Here is a 12,859-nt window from a genome sequence, read left to right on the forward strand (position 1 = left end):
TGTTAGCCCTGCTGCTGTGGATTGCCCACGTGCACAAGGCTCCTTTTCACTGCTGTTCCTCACTCCTGGCTAATTTCAGTTTCTGCTTTCCTCCTGGCCTTGCCAATAATGTGTACAAAGTTTTACAGGTTGCCATCAGCTCGTGCCTTGTACTTTGTCACTCTCTTCTTTTCCTGATCTACTTTGCATTAACACTCCTGGTTTTGGTGCCATTGGGTAGTCTGACAGATGTGTAACAATGTGGAGGGAGAAATTAAAGGTTCTAAAGGTTCTTAATTAAAGGTTCTTAATTAAAGAAATTAAGGAGAAATTAAAAGTAATAGTCAACATTTAATTATTCCAGAGAAAAAGGGAGTATCCTGTGCACAATTTGGGAGTAACATTATATACAACGTGATGTTTCAGGCTAAAGCAAGTCTGTTCTGCAGAAGTGACAACAGTTGTTGCAACGGTTTTAACTTGTGGCAAAATTATGGAAGCGATCTTTAAACAAATCTTCTTTTTTTTTCCCCCTTGCCCAGATTTTGTTGCTGCCTCCGCGCATTCCCAGGGCTGCGCAGCGGCGGCCGCGGGAAGGAGGGACCCCGCTCTCCCGACCCGCATCCCCCCGACCCGCACCGCCTCGACGGGGCGGCGGGCCGAGCATCCTGAGGCCGGGGACCCGGGGGGGACCCGGGGGGGACCCGGGAGGGACCCGGGGCGTCCCCGCCTCCCGCGCCTCTGCGGCAGCGCCCGGCCGGGGCAGCCGCCCGCTGTGCGCAGGGACGGTCAAGGGAACAAGGGCACGCTGGCGGTGGCGGTGCTGCCGCTCCCGTCCCCGTTCCCATCCCCGTCCCCATCCCCATCCCCATCTCCATCTCCGTTCCCATCTCTATCCCCATCTCCATCTCCATCTCCATCTCCATCTCCATCACCATCTCCATCCCCATCCCCATTCCCATCTCCCATCCCGTCCCCGCGCCGCTGCTGCCGCCGCGCGCGCGCGCGCGCCCGGCAGCGCGCGCCGGCGCGCCGAGCGCGGCGATTGGCTGCGGCGCGCGCGGCGCCAGCGGGGAGGGGCGCGCGCGCGCTCCCCCCAGCCCGCCCGGCGCGCGCTCCGTCCGTTAGCCCGGCGCGCGCTCCGTCCGTTAGCCCGGCGCGCGCTCTGTCCGTTAGCCCGGCGCGCGCTCCCCCCGCGGCCGCGGCTCCCGCGCTCCCCGGGGGCGGCGCGAGGCTGCGGCGCTGCTGCTGCTGCCCGGCGCTCCTGCTGCCCGGCTCTCCTGCTGCCCGGCGCTTCTCCTTCCCGCCGCTTCTCCTTCCCGGCGCTCCGCTGGTAGCGGGAGGGACGGGACGCGCAGCGAGAGCCGAGCGAAGGCGGGGAAGGGAAGGGCAGGGAAGGAAGGGGTGTCCCCTCATCACTGAAGGAATCCGCACCGGTGCGAAGTTATCGCCCAGAGACGGTGAGAGGCGCTCGGGCTGCTCGACCTGCCGCTGCCGCCGCTGCTGGTAAATGCTTTTCACTTCTTACTTGCCGACGTGCCCGGGGCTCTCCGCCGCTCTCCGCCGCTCTCCGCGCCCGGCGGAGCCGCAGCGCTCGGGGCTCCGCGGCTCGGGCATCCCCCGCCGTAATTGCGGAGTTGACAAGTTGTGATGTGTGCGTGTGTCGCGGCCGGCGGTGCGCGGGCTGATGCCGAGCCGCGGGATTCAGCACTTGGAGAGGTCATTAGTTGCGTGAGTTCCAGGGAAGGAGGATTCTCCGTGCCTCTGCAATAACTGCCGCTGCTGCCTCTCTGCCTGTTAATCCTCGTCCTTAACCGCTGGTATTTCGTGTATATTCACGGTGTTTTAATGTTGTCTTTGTTTTGATTGCTTTTTGTTACTGTTTTTTAGGCTGCTGTTTTTTATTTATTTACTTTCTTTTCTCCTTTCCTTCCGAGATTGTAGTACAATGTTATTTTTTTTATTTCTTCGGTGTTTGCCAACAGTGTGGGGAGGTATCGCTGATTCACAAACTATCGTGCACAGTGCGTCTCGGTTAGGAACAGGCAGCTATAGGAGAAGGCAGGCATTTGTATTCCAAAAGGGAATTAAAAAAAAAAAAAAAAAAAAAAAAATTGCTGTTTTGCATCATTGCTGCAGATTTGCGGGAAGCACTGAGGGACGGTGGTATTTTGTTGTTTGCCAAGGTAGTAAACATAGGAGCGCTTTGGTGTTTCACACATAGCCCTGCGATTGAGCTGTTTGGGAATCGCTGTCGGTAATAAATTCCTGGCTGTGGAGGCAGGGATTGCTGGCGTGTATCGCATCCAGCGCTCAGACAATGTACCGGCGTGCGCTGACACCGGAGCGCGTCCCCGCTGCACCTGCCGTGCAGTGGCACTTCGACAAGGGACTGCTGTGTCTCCTGCGTACGCACAGCCTGAAATTTAAATAAGGTGCCTAATGGGTGCGAATTGAGCTCTTAACTCTCTATCTTTGAACCAGACTCCTTTTTCAACACTTCTTGTTAGGATGCTTGTATAAACATCTATTTGTAGCAATTTCAGGAGATTTTAGTAATACTGATGTCTTAATATGTGCTTTTATGCTTTTTTTTTTTTTTCTTTTTTTTTTTTTTTTTTACTTCAAGCTTAAGGGTTCTGTTCTAAAATGCTCAGAATGTGATGGCAAGTCTTGTCTGTGTGTGTGTGTATGTGTGCGTAAATATCTAAATATTTATATATAATGTTTGGCTTGTACTCGTTTAAATTTACAGAATCTTGTATTATGTGGAGGAAACAGGCATTATAACAGAATTCAAATGCAGGAACACAGAATTAAAGGGGACATTGTTTGTAAGGTTTGGTTGAGTAGTTAAGATTATGTAAGATCAAAGACATTCAAAATGCATATGTCCTAGAGAAGTAAGGTCTAGAAGTAGCAGCATTCTAGCAATTTAAGACTATGAAGCTTTGCTGTAACAATACAGAATGCAAGCTGTCAATAAGCCTCTGTAGTCATCCAACATCCTCACAGGGTACTTTATGAGATGCTGCTTAAAATCTGTTGTAATTAAACCACAGTCTCTGTTAAAGGCAGAGTTGATGAAAGAGTAGCATCACCTGTTAGTATGGTTACTTTAGGTAACTGTAATAGTTTACAATGGTTGTACAGACTCAAAAGTTTTTCTTGAAACTTCAGAGGAATTGAGAAATGTGATTCTTTCTGTAAGACATTTGTATTTGTCATTCAACTGGTACAGAACCACTGTACTCTGGTACTTTTCTAAGGGGCTTATATAAGTGCTAGGTAAAGTCAACTTTTACAAGGGGGTGACAACCTAATGACAAGGAACATTTCTTGCTTTGTCAAGATTTAAAATATATACAAACAATGTCTTTGAGCATTGTTTTCCTGTGCCTTGGCAAATCAGTGAGCAGGCTGATGATTAATGTGGCTTGGCCCATATGCTGAGGTTTCTAGTTACTGTGTAATAAATAAAAACTAGTCTTACATTACACCCATATAGATTGTGTGGTATTCAAAAAGCCAACTGTGAAGTCTGAGCTTTAATTCATTTTAAGAGGAAAACTTTTCTAGCAGTGCTTTCTTAGTGTCCTGGCAACCCCTGAGAACTCAAAGAAGTAATTTTTAATCCACTTATTAACACGCTTACAGCATGTTTTTTAAAGAACAAGTTTTGGTCCAGATCATGTTTGAATTTTTATTCTGCTTTAAAAAAAAAAAATTCTACTAAGACAGCGCTCATACGAAACAATAACATTTTAGTTCTCTACGTGCTTATTTTTAATAGGGATAATTAAAATAATGGTCTTTCTGTGCTAGATTAGATTTCAGCTGCTTGTGTAGCATGGGGGGAATTAACACGTGAACATCACTAGTAATGTTTTCCTGTAATTAAACTGAACAAATTTTTCACTTTTAATATTTCACACTAAAAGTCAAAGCTGCAGGAAATAATTGAGGAGGCACTTTCTCTTGTTAGGTCACAGAGATTACCAGTGGTTATTGATTTGAGTGGGCTAATAGTAGCATTTTGTTCCCTTTTTAAAGAACAGCTTTATTTCTGGTATATGTACATCAACTTTTCAAATATGGACATCGTTTTGGCATTTTCCTGTCAAATACTGACATTTTTGTTTCTGCAGTCAAAGAAAATTTCCTGTGAACAGTTTTACCATTAGAGTAAGTCGTGATGTTAGCAGTATTAGTGATTGTGTGCTTAAAATTATTTAGAACAACCTAGAAAAGGGAAACCACTGAGTTCAATCAAGGTCAATATCTAGACTTTCTTGTCTGAGAGGTCAAACTAAACTGAAGGTCAAATTAGATGGAGACAAAGCTCCAGCCACTATTAGACTACTCAAGTCAATATACCAATGTTTGAAAAGCTGTTTTGTGTTTGTTTGCAGTTTACTGTGAATTTAATCCCTCAATCCTTAATGTTTTCGGCAAAAAGATGCACATAGGAGCACCACTGAAGTCCATGCCTAAAGATAAGACCAAAAAATTATTGGACTGATCCTTTAAACAAAAATATTCTTTTATATAAATGGATAGCTCTAAAAAGTTTGCCCTTCCCTGCCCTGGATCTGTAATAGAAAATACAACCTTACAATATGAATTAAATTCATTTCTACTAAACTAATTAAGATAAGAGATGTTTTAGTCCTGACTTGCTCTTTCAGGAGGTTAATATTTAATGGAAATGGCAAGTTTTTTCCCAGGCTTTTTTTTTTTTTTTTTTTTTTTTTTTTTTTTTTTTTTTAACTATGCTTTACTTACAATTTCACAAGATCCTTATCAGGAAGAAGAGTTTTATGTAACACTTACTGTGCTACAACAGAAAAGAAGGTTTTGCTGCCACTCAGTACAAGTGGAAGTGGTCCCCACTTTGTGACCGGAGGTGTCACATCTCAGAGCCTTCATGCCAACTGAGGATGACTCATTGTTATAATTTCTTCCTGCACAAAGCAGCTCCTGCACAGAGTGCTTTTAGTGATGTACAAAATGACTCTGGCTGTGTCGCAGTGTTCCAGCCACAGGCTGGACCAGCTTTGTGCCCTGCTTGTGTCTGCTGCCTCCAGGAGCCCCTGATTCTTCTGCTGCTCCCTGAGAGTGGCTGAGCTGGGTGGCTGCAGTGGTGTGGAACATGTTCCCTGCCATACAGCCTCCCCTAATCCACACACGGATTGAAAAGAGACTTTGGGCCATTCTCTGTTAGCTCAATTTTGTCTCACAATTATTGCCCTGCGCTGGGATCCCGTAATGCCGGTGAAGTTCAAATACGTTGTTTTAAATCCACCTTGCCTACTAACTCAATATAATCAGATAGACTTTTTGAATAAGCAGGAAGCCTGCTAAGCTTAGATATTATTCATTTTTTATTATTTTTTAAATAGGTTCTTTTTAGTTGAATTGATTGACGTTCAGTGCCAAATAGTAATAAATTGTCTACTTTCATCTTTATTGCTGAGCATTAATAACCCAGTAGTCATCCAGACAGGGATATAACTAAGATTTTTAGTGACAAGCTGTACAACATTGGATTACAAACTTTTATGTTTAGCTGAGCAGGTTGTGAATGGATCCATGGTGCACACACTGCATTACACTAGTGGCTGTATTCAGACTCACTCTGGGCAATGGTTAGGGAAACAACTGATCTTAAGTCATGCCTTTTTCTTTCCCATAGGATCAGGTTTTATAGAAAATACATTTTATTCTCTGGTGAGTGGAAATAAGGTTTCACTGAGGCAGGGTGGTTTGACTTTGGGGATGTTTTAGTTTTGTGTTTGAGTTGTTTTGTTTTTTTTAACTATAATGCAACTCAATATGATGGAATTAAGAACAGAGTATCACCCTTTTTGGTTTTGGATAATAGGGTCTTCATTCTGTTTTGGTTCTGAAGAGACTTCCTAGCCAAAACACATTTAGGCAAAATATTAACTGCAACCATTCAGAACTATAAATATATATTAAAATCGTATAAAATACATCAGTAGATGCTCTTGAAGGATTTTCTTAGTAGTTTGGGGCACCCTGCCTTTACCTTTAGTAGCAGCCTTTAAAACTTTGGATTGATCTCAGTTCTCCAGATTTGTCTCTTGTTTCTCAGACCACACAGGCAAGGAAAACACCAGGGCTTATTCAGAGGGGTGGTGCAAGGCTATCTAAAATCCTTAATGAGCATATCAGTGAAACCCTTGAGGACAGAAATAGCTTCTAGGTACAGTCTTTGTGGAGGTGGCACGTGAAGAACGTGGAGAGGCAGCAGTGGAAGGCCAGGCCTGGAGCTCTGCCTTGGAAGAGGCACTTCAGCAATGGTTTAATCTCAGGTGCTGCCTGGGGGGAGCAGGGAAAGTGACAGGAACAAAACTGTCTTCTGCTGCTTATCCTGGGTCGTGTCAGGGCACAGGGATAGCAGACAGGGTAAATTTTTTGAACCACAAGCCTGAAAGACCCAGAGAAGCTTTTTCCACCAGTGTGCAGATGAAGAAAGGCAGAGCCTGTCTCCAGGTGAGGGCTTCTGTGCCTCCTGGGAACCCACAGGTGTGTTCCCTTAACTCTGGACAGGCTTGTTTCTTCTTTTTACTTGCTATTACTTTTTTGGGCAAATTTTGAGGAAAGTCACTTTTCCTAAACAATTGAGTTAGGAGTGTTGGCTCTGCTGTGGTTTTGAGTGGCTCTGTACAGTGTTGTCAGCTTCTTTGTAGAAAACTATCTTGTATTAAGTTTAAGAGGTGTGGATGACTGTATTTAAGTGGAAACTATAAAAATTCTTTTACAAAGCCATTGTGTAGGAGTGTAGGGCTTAGATGTAGAACAGCCAAATACAGGAAGTCCTACTAAATATAAATAGTAGATTTTTCCAAAGCTTTCTCTGAGTGTAATTGCCTTGTGACTCTTCTAATCTCTCTGAAAACAGGAGAGTAAATTATCATAATGGTGTGCTTCAAAACTGTACCACATGCTAAACCAGTGGTTAGCACCTTTTCCAACAATGACAACAACAACAAAGCTTAATATTTAGAAAGGCAGAATACCAGATATTGAAATATAACAATGACACTAGAGAGAAGCTTTCTGATCTTGAAAATAAGGTTCACTTTACTTGCCAGTGTTTTGGAAAATACTGTGTTTGATTCAGATTCTGGAGGAAAAATTAGTCAATTGAAATAAAGTAAATATTCAATTCATCCTAGTCTATAAAAATACATTCCCTAGGGAGAAGTGTGGTACTCTTCATGCTTGCCACCTTAAATTAGTTTTCTGAACCAAATAAGGCAAGTGATATGCAGTTCTGCTGTCACTGGGTAGATACCTAATTGACCATTACTAGAGAATTAGCCATTAAAAAAAAAAAAGATACTTTTCATCCTAGTTCCTAATTATAGATGCTGTAGGGTTGGATGTGCACATGCAGGCTCTTGGTGCATTTGGGTTTGGGTCTGTGCTCAGGGACATTCAGAAAGATGTGGTCCTTCAGGAGGTGGCAAGAGCATAGGCTGGAACATAGACTTTTCTCTTATGGGATGTTTTCTAGGGTGGGCATTTCTCCTAACTATTCTCCATGTACTTTGACACAGAGAAAATATTTTCATATTGTCTGTGGTTTTTGGGAGAGTGAGCTCTGGTTGGTGTGCTGGTTTTCCATGAAAACATAGGAATGTGAGCATCCACAAAAATAAGCTTTGAAAGGCTAGGGACAGAGTTTTCTCTCCTACTTCAACAAAGCTGACTGAGCACTAAAATGAAAAGGACTATTTTTGGGTCTCACAAAAAAGATTTTTTTGTCAGAGCCCTTCCTTTCAGAATAAGGTTTAAGGCAGATCTTATTGTATAGAAGAATATTGGAATGAGTTGAAACTTGATACATTTAACTACAGCTTTGAGTAAACACAAAAGTACCATGGAAGTGGATGAGCATTTTTAATAATCTTGTAGCAGTTTGATTTGTTTATGGTGTTTCTGTAACGTGTACAATTACCTAAAACATGATTGAGTTTATGTAAACATACATGGAACATATGGAGGTCTAGCTATCATTGAAGATATAGAAAATTCCCACAGTGAATGGCTTTGATCAGTTCCTTCTATTTTGGGAACCTGTGGCCTAAATATCAGCTAAAGAATACACAAAAACACTGTTAAGAGAAGCTGTAAATTCCTATTGAGAGTGAGGAAATACGGAACAGGTTTTTAAAGAAAGGTTACTCTTTAAAGATGAGCAGGTGTCTATAAGATGATGAAAAACTCCTCTTAGCTGTACTCTTAAGTTCAGTTCCTGATGTCCTTCTGGACTTGGTCTTGGATCTCTGGATGTGGAAAATCCTTGAGAAAAAAAAAAAAAACACACCAAAAATAAACCCAAAGACATATAAAAGTATTTCTGTTAAGTCACCTGAAATAAGCACATATGTTTGGTTGTTGATTCTTTTCAGGAAAGATTTATGAGAACTGGACTGTCAGGTAGATTATTAATAATCTAAAAAGCAAGGATAGTAATAAAGGTTTGTGTGTAGCTTTGGCTATAAAAGGAACTAAACCTTTTTTGTTTTTGCAGAGAAGTCAGCTGGCTTTACTTCTCTCCCTGCATAGAAACTAACCTAAGTCTTCTCTTTTTCCCTGTCTCTCCAGCTGCTTGTTGTAGGCACAGAGCAGCCTGAGAAAGTCTTTTAGTGCAGTGCTAAATTTGGAGGTCACAGCTTTATTAACCAATTCTGAAGTATGTGGTATTGCAGTGCAAATCCTAGCTGACACCAATGGCCTCAGCTGTGGAGTAAAAGAATAAGCTGTGCAGCTGTCTTTTCTTTCAGCTTTTCTACCTGCTAAGGAATGCTGACTGAAATCCAGAGCATTGTCGCCTTCTTTCCTCTGTGCAGCATACCTGAGGCTGAGAGATGACACGAGGGTGGAGCTGCACATAACATATTTCAGAATCATGGCAGTGGTCAGGACCAGTGCTGAAGCACAATTTGTTTCAGCATTTTTCCAAGCTATCAAAGTCTCAATTATTTCAGTATTCCTTAAAAAGCAGGGCCTCTGAGAGGTGGAAGTATCATTGTGGTACTTTGCTAGGCAAAGGAGAGACAGGATGCGGATAACCAAAATGCCTTGCACAGGAAAAAAGCTGAGATAGCGAATCCTCAATGGATTGCTGTCATCACTCTCTTCCTCCCGCTCCTTTCAGATCATTCCCTACCAAGGTGCTACCCCTTGCTTCAGCAGCCTGCCTATAAACAACAGTCTCTTTCCCTCTGGGGCACGAAGAAGGGGAGAAGGAGAAAAATACAGGGAAAAAAGTAACCTGACTAATGCCTCAGCTGCCCTGGGGTGTGTCTGTCTCTCTCCAAGTGCCTGTGGCTCCAGCAGTGCATCGCTGCTCTGGGTGAGCACCTACGAGAGCAGAGGAGGGAAGAGCTGGCAGCTCCTCCTGCTTGTGTGTTCCCTGTTGTGTTTCCAGTGAGGATTAGTAACTAATGAGTTGAATGAGAGAGACCTTTCCCTTGGCTTCCACAAGCAGATGTCACTGCTGGAGAGAAGAAGTGGTGAGAGGTGAGGAGAACCTGTGGATTGCCTGTGGAGTATTTATTCTTCTATTGAAGCTCTAATTACCTTACTGCAACTCTTCTTCCATCTCTCCAGTAATCCCAGGGGCCTCTGTGAGTTCCTCTAGTTCAACTGGCATTCTGTATTACCTACCTCCAGGCTTAAACCGCCTTTCTTTTTCCTTTAAAGGAGCAGTAATCACTTCCCTCTGTGTTTCTTAGTCCAAAATATAAACTCTTATTAGATTTCTCTTTTACAGAGCAGCTTATACATTACCTCCACGCCTGTCTCTCTCCCCATAACCTTCACTGACTGTGAACACTGGAGGTAATACATTGTCATTTCTGTAAATCTTGTGTTGCAGGACTAAAATTTACACTTGTACCCCAGTTACATTAAGGCGAGCTTCCAGATGACCTTTTCCCACACAAGGATACTGGGATAGAGAGATCTGTGTCATTCTCTTTGCCTCAGCAGTCTTGGGAAAGTCAGAATCTGGGGTCTGTTGATACTCCCCACACTGATGGCCATTCCCTACTTGCCTGGTGGTTCCTTACAGAAGAGACAGCCTTTCTCATTCCTCTGTTCGTGCAGAAGAGAAGCACTATGAAGTGTGGGGTTTAGATCCTTTATAAAGCTGCTATGATTGCTGCTTTGTTCTGCCTCCATTTGCCAAAGGTTTTCCATCTAGCCCTGGATACAAAAGAGTCTCTGATTATTGAAAATTTCCTGGCCCCTGGAACAAAGTGTTAGAAGTCTGATGTATAGTCAGACTGGATTAGTCCTTGTCAGATGAAACCTGGTGGGTATTCGAAAAGTATTTAAGCAGCTTTTATGAAAACAAGTAATTCATCCTATGTATTATAGAATAGGAAAGTCTTTAAATTTGCAATATAAAACTACTTTGATAAAATGGCAGTTAGGCCTGAATTAGGTACGTTTGAATACTAGAGTCTGATCCTGAAAATAGTCTTTATTGCCCTGCTGTTGTTCAAATGACTGTGCATGAGAAAGAGTCACCTGCTTAGGGCAGCCTCTGCTAGAACACGTTTTTTCCTATTGTTGTCCATTTGCAGTTTAGTCTAATTGATACATTTGAAAGAAGGACACTTACAAGATGGTTAGATGCCACTTCAGTTTTGCTAATGAAATGCTGTTTTGTACTTAGTAGACCATAATATTGGCACAGCAGAACCTATCATTTGCAGCTAGTGGGTATTATTTTCAAACTAAGTAGAAACAAACATATATATGAGCTTGAACTTGTGGTAGTTGAAGTTAATTTATGCCTTGCAGTAATTGCAGTGACTTGGGATCAAACCTTGCTTATCCATGGTGCAGTTTTAGCTGGGTAGGGAGTCTCCCTTCTTGTTCCTAGGTGTTTTTCTTAAAATGAAAAAGAAAAGAGGCTTGGCACCACACATTGCATGAAGAATTGCTGAGGTTAAAGAAAAAGGTGTTCAATACTTGGTTTGAGATTGCTTTCCATTAATGCAGTGTGAGCAGAAGTGAAACCAGGGGCTCTCATGGTAGTTCAAGAGCAGCTATGTGCTACTCCATCTGTGTCCTGCCTTGTTTGCAAGGAAGGATCTTGGCAGGCGTGGCAGATGGAAGCACTATGGCTGGTGTGCTGTTTCCTGGGTCCGGATAGTAAACCAGCAAAAATGTGCTTTAAAAATGTTTTGCTGTCTTCCTTCTTATATCACTTATCTGCTGCACACTTAAGTCAGGCCCAGCTGGATGACAAGCTCCAGGATCTAAGCTCCATAACCGGGGGTTATCTGAGTTATCTCAGTCAGTCCATGAATATTTTGGACTGTAATTCCCCAAATTATGAATGCATCTGTCTGTGTCAGAAGTCTTGGTAAGCATATTCCTGTGTATTTTAACATAATGTTTTCTGTGGCTGGTGGTCATTTATGCCATGACCCTAAAAGGAATCTCTTTGGTTGGATGATGGTACTTTTTCTCCCTTCCACCTTCCTTTCTCCCTCTTCCCGACCCTGCTCCCCTAAGCCATGACATTGCTGGGAAAGGTTTTACAAGTATATTTTAAAGTTTGGAGTTGACTAATTATCTTACTGCCAAAAGTTGTATGTTGTGTATGAATTTGTGTCCATTACCAGTAGCTAAATGCTGAATGTTAAGAATTGATGTTTATTCCCACTTTGATTACTTGGAAGTCTGTAGAGCTGTTTATTCATCTTCTCTACTTAGCAATTGTTTAACATGCCAGTTTGCTCACAAAAGAAATCTGTAATAGCTTTTTGTATTATGGAAAACAATCCTTCCTTGAGTAAGGAAACAGTGCTGCAGGATAAGCTAATGCATTGAAAAATAAGTTTATTCTCCACTTAGAAAAAGGGCTGTTGCACTCCTGCAGATAAGGGTCTGCATCTGTTGCCTCTGTACAGCTGACAAAATTCTGCTGTCCATTCACTCACTTAGCTCACAAACTGTGCTGTCTTCCAGCCCTGCCGTGGTAGGTTCATTTGGGAACTGGATTTACTGCCTGAAATGTATCAGTTTTGTGAAAAGATGTGTGCCTTTGGGTTTGCTAATTATGCACCTTTTGCAATTGTGATTTTTTTTTGGTTGGTTTTTAATTGCGAATGTTTCAATTAGAAAATGTTTTGGAAGATGACAGAAGTTGGATGATGTTCTAGTAGTGTAGGAGGGAAAAAAATTTAATCCAATTTTTAATTTCAGATAAACAGCTTTATTATAGAGGCTATCTTCTCTCTTTGTGATTAGTCTGAACGTGGACAACAGTATTTTGAAAAAACCCTAAGCTGGCTGTATTATTTTGGAAGTACGTGGCAGCAAGATGGTCCATTCACTGATTGCTTTTAGCACATTATGGAACCATATTCTTCTTTCAATTACCGAAGCTCAGGTTTGGTTGACTAATATTTAGCCAGTTTAGCCCTTCTCAGTAAAATTCTCCAAGGCTGAAATCCTTTGGTGAGCAGGGCTGAATGTACCCCTCTGCTGACCAGGACCATGCCATACAGGTGCCAGAAACACCTGTGCCTCCCCCAAATCAAAACTGGGTGGCAGCACTAAAATCCCAGTGTCACCTCATTTCCCATGACCTCATCACCTCTGAAGTCCTGTGTTGACTAAAAGCTGAAATTCTGGAATATAAGAGCTGAGCTTCTCTTAACTCCTGGGACACGTCTGACAAGGAATATTTCAGTCTTCTCCAACTTAATCCATTGTCCCCCTGAGTAATGGAATACAGCTGCTCACAGTGGAATATGGTGTCCCAATGGGAAGCATGTTTTTGGGAAAACTAAGTTAGGTCTTGGAGCTGCCTGCTTTTCTT

The 12,859-nt window shown here is 42.8% G+C and overlaps 1 protein-coding gene across 4 annotated transcripts in view; it reads left to right on the top strand.

Moving 5' to 3' along the window:
- Window positions 1–12,859, top strand: part of TENM2 (teneurin transmembrane protein 2) — a 1,092,434-nt gene that overhangs the window by 476,582 nt on the left and 602,993 nt on the right. Inside the window, exon 1 of one of the 4 annotated variants that reach the window (XM_040078602.2) lies at window positions 1,357–1,485. The exons of 2 other annotated variants lie outside the window; for them this stretch is intronic. The gene's annotated coding sequence lies outside the window, so the exon portion shown is untranslated. Of the gene's footprint in view, window positions 1–1,356; window positions 1,486–1,733; window positions 1,800–12,859 lie in introns of those variants that run through there. One more of the 4 variants, XM_040078603.2, reaches the window with a different exon arrangement.

The sequence above is a fragment of the Hirundo rustica genome, chromosome 14 (assembly GCF_015227805.2).
Source record: "Hirundo rustica isolate bHirRus1 chromosome 14, bHirRus1.pri.v3, whole genome shotgun sequence".
Taxonomy (NCBI): Eukaryota; Metazoa; Chordata; class Aves; order Passeriformes; family Hirundinidae; genus Hirundo; species Hirundo rustica.